Below are 3,855 nucleotides of genomic sequence, written 5' to 3' on the forward strand. Positions count from 1 at the left end.
CGGGCGTCTGCATTTGAGTCCAGCTGTTCTGAGTCGACGGATGATCGTCATCGGATGGATAGGCCTTCCATGACGTCCTATCGTGTTGCTTGTTGTCATCATCGCAGTTCTGAACCAGTCATGTAGGTGGTGTCGTTGAATCTGCCGATCTTGGCGTGGGGTCGTAACGGGACGTTGACCAGGTCGAGGTCGAATCGGACACTCCCGGTCTGTTGATGACGTTCAACAAGTCGTCCAATAGTTGATGGATGGACTCTGAAGGTCCTAGCAACTTGGATTTGTGAAGTCCCCCCTTGAACCATGCCCAACGCTCGTTCCCTTTGTTCTTCTCGGAGTTGTGGCATTCTAATGTGACGAGGAATATGACACCGTTACATGACTTTTATGTGTCCACATACTGGCATTTCACGTGCATTGCGTGCAGCATGATTGAGCATGTAGTGAACGCATTTAACACAATTTTGTGTGTTTCTGCTCTTGTATGTGTAACAAGAAAAAATCTAGGATTAAAACCCAGGCAAAAGTACCAATCAATGGCTTTCTCTCATAAATTGTTATTTTAAGTCCAATAAATATATTTTTCATTAATCACAACAAAATATTGAAAAATATCTCTTTTACGTTTTCGTTGTGTGTCAGTATAGTTCCTCATAAAAAAATAAAAAAAATAAAAACTTTTGATATGCTTTTTTAAATCGTTTTGCGATGATTACGCATAGGTTGGCCTGTGTAGTATTTAAATAACCCATTGGTTTAAAATTACTTGTTATATGTAGTACTAACGGATAACAACTGCGCAAGTGGTATAGTGTCGCTGTATAACAACAACACGAGGCTGTGATCTGGCTGATGGTTACCAATTCAAAACTTGGTTGATAATTTAAAAACATCGTGGTCGACCTATGTTGATTTGTTACACAGTATTTCTCAGTTTAGAGCACTCCCTAAAATTAGTAGCCACATGGCCCTCTCTATAGTGTTGTATTTATCATAGAATATTCTGAAAGAAATTGTATGGAGTAATTAATGATGGTCTGCAACCTTAAAGACCATAGCATCTAAGACTGAGACTGAATATGCACAATGAAATGTGTTCTAAAATATGACTCTTACTTTCATGGCTTTTTTTTATTTTCATTTATTTATCAGTAGTTTCAAATAGAAGACAGTGTCCATTCGACGATGATTAAACATTATTAAAAAAAAAACAATACTGACCGCTCTGTATGCAGAGAAGCAACAGGACTGCCAATACCAGAAGACTTAACATGTTGTCTCAGGAGGAATTAATTATTACCAATCTGTCAAAAGACAAACATTATAAAATGATCGCTTTACAGTCTGTCACAAAGTTCCGCTGAGTGATCACAGTAACGACTATACACACCAACTGCAAAACAATTTTTATTTCAACAATGCATGTATAGAATGGAGAGAAAACAACATGAATACAGATCTATCAGATTTAACGGGCCGAATTTACGAAGTCTGTTTTTCTTAAACGTAGGAGTTTAAGCATTGTCAATGTATGTAGTGCCGGTTTAAGGATCCTCGGGGCATGTAGCACAAATAACAGCGGGGCCGCCTTCCCTAAATAGAGGGAAAACATGACATGAGTAAAATAAATGTATAGATCACCACGGGGACCCTGAAGCGCAGGAAGCACGTGCTACATGTGCTACTAGGACAAACCGGCTCTGAATGTATGTAGTTACACCATATAAGACCTAAACAGGCTTTGTAAATTCGGCCCAACAAGTTTAATGACAGCGACTCCCTGATCTTAATGTGACCAATTCCTGAAGACTTGTAGCTGAATATCGGTCCAGTGCTTTCATCATCACGGTCTATTTATTTGTGGATATTATGTCGGTTATTGTCAGTTTTGCGTGTTTTGGTTGTTGTTGTTGTTTTTTCTTATTTAATATCTGACAGTAGTATGCTTTATGTAAATGCCTGATGGGATATACTATTATGGCGTGGACTACAGCATTTACATTTAAGTGACGTCTTATGAGAAAATACCCTTGAATGAGTAGAGCCAGTTTATCTCATTCCTATCTCAAGACATTTGTGGACATTGAGGGCTGGATCCATGTCTAGAGACGGGGTAGCTTTCCCATTACCACGACTTAAATGTATCGAGATGGATACTGGATGACCTCCCTATGAGACAATACACATCTCCGTTCAGTCTCACAGAGTTGGACATGATGTCGCAGTCGATTCCAGTATCGATGCTTATCTTAATAATTATATTCATTTTAAAACGAGATGCAAAAGTATTAATAAAACATACCTTTTGTATCCACAAACGTGAATTGGCGTCCGTCTTGCGAATAAATCAACTGACGTCGTTCTGCTAATGAGTCAAATGTATCTTATGAAAATGGTTGCGTTTTGAGAGTTTATATGCCCTATGGACGGGTCCAACATTAGTGAGGGTGTAGGAAGGTTTCAATATACCTCTTCTTCATCATAATATAAAGTGAATCTTATTGTTTACAAATAGTACTCCTGATCAAATGAATGTATTGAATATTTTCAGTTTAAATATGAACGTTGATATGACAAGAAAATGTTGTAAAACATAAATCCACCCGTACCTTTTCTGAAATACAAATGGACTAGTCCATTTTTGCCTATCATTTAGTCATCGACACTTGTCGAGAACACATGTGTTTCCCACTCTATACGCCCCGACTTGTTTAATAACTTTGTATACACGGGGACACCAGATTAGCAGTATTCAGGTGAATACGGGATTCATATGGTCTGTTGATAGATGTTACAGTGCTTTTAAAGTTAAAACTATGTACATTATCAAAACGTTGGTGGGATATAAAATTCTGGGCATTACACCATCCTAGACATTACGACGGCTATTGTCTGTTTTGCATCATTTTTTTTTCTTCATTTATTTATCATAAGTTTCAAAGAGAAGACAGTGTACATTCGATGATGATTAAACATTATTACACAAAACAATAAAGAACTATACTGACCACTCTGTATGCAGATAAGCAACAGGACTGCACGTACCAGAAGACTTAGCATGTTGTCTCAGGAGGAATTAATTATTACCAACCTGTATAAAGACAAACATTATAAAATGATCGTTTTACAGTCTGTCAAAATGTTCACATATCGCACTCACCCCTTATAGTGTAGTCCAAATTTCTCACAGTTTATGTTGTAGACATTTTAAAAATAATACAAGGGTGGTCATTTCACTTATGTTGTTTGCCTAGCTGGATTTTGAAGTTTTAACCCCGAATATTCCAAAACAAAATGGCGGCTATACATTAAAGACTTATAGACTGGATGTAGCACGTGCGTGCTGTCCTACTTTTGCGTTTAATCAACTACGTTCCAGCTGGCCGCAATCGTTTTGCTGACACACGCATCCAGTCTAGGCGCTCTCAATGAAACTAATGTATTTCCATTGTTTTAGCCGGATGGACCGCACGCACGCGCCGCATCCAATATACATGAGACTTAACACAGTGGTGTAGGATCTAGCTCAGTAGGTAGAGCACTCACTTGAGGTACATGGGTTGAAGGATCGAATCCCGTCAATGGACTCATTATCTGATTGGGTTTTTCCCGTCCCAACTAGTGTTCCACGACTGGTATATCAAAGGTCTTGGTAGGTGTTGTCCTGTAAAGTGCATATAAAAGATCCCTTGCTGCCAATTAAAACATGTAGCGCTTTTCTTTAAGACTATAATTGTGTCACAATTACAAATATTTGACTTCCAATAGCTGATGAATAATAAATCACTGTACTCAACGTTTTAAAAACATTTTAATGAATTGAATGTAACGCGTGTGGTGTATTAAATTAGACAGTAC

This window comes from Gigantopelta aegis, chromosome 7, assembly GCF_016097555.1.
Source record: "Gigantopelta aegis isolate Gae_Host chromosome 7, Gae_host_genome, whole genome shotgun sequence".
Lineage (NCBI taxonomy): Eukaryota > Metazoa > Mollusca > Gastropoda > Neomphalida > Peltospiridae > Gigantopelta > Gigantopelta aegis.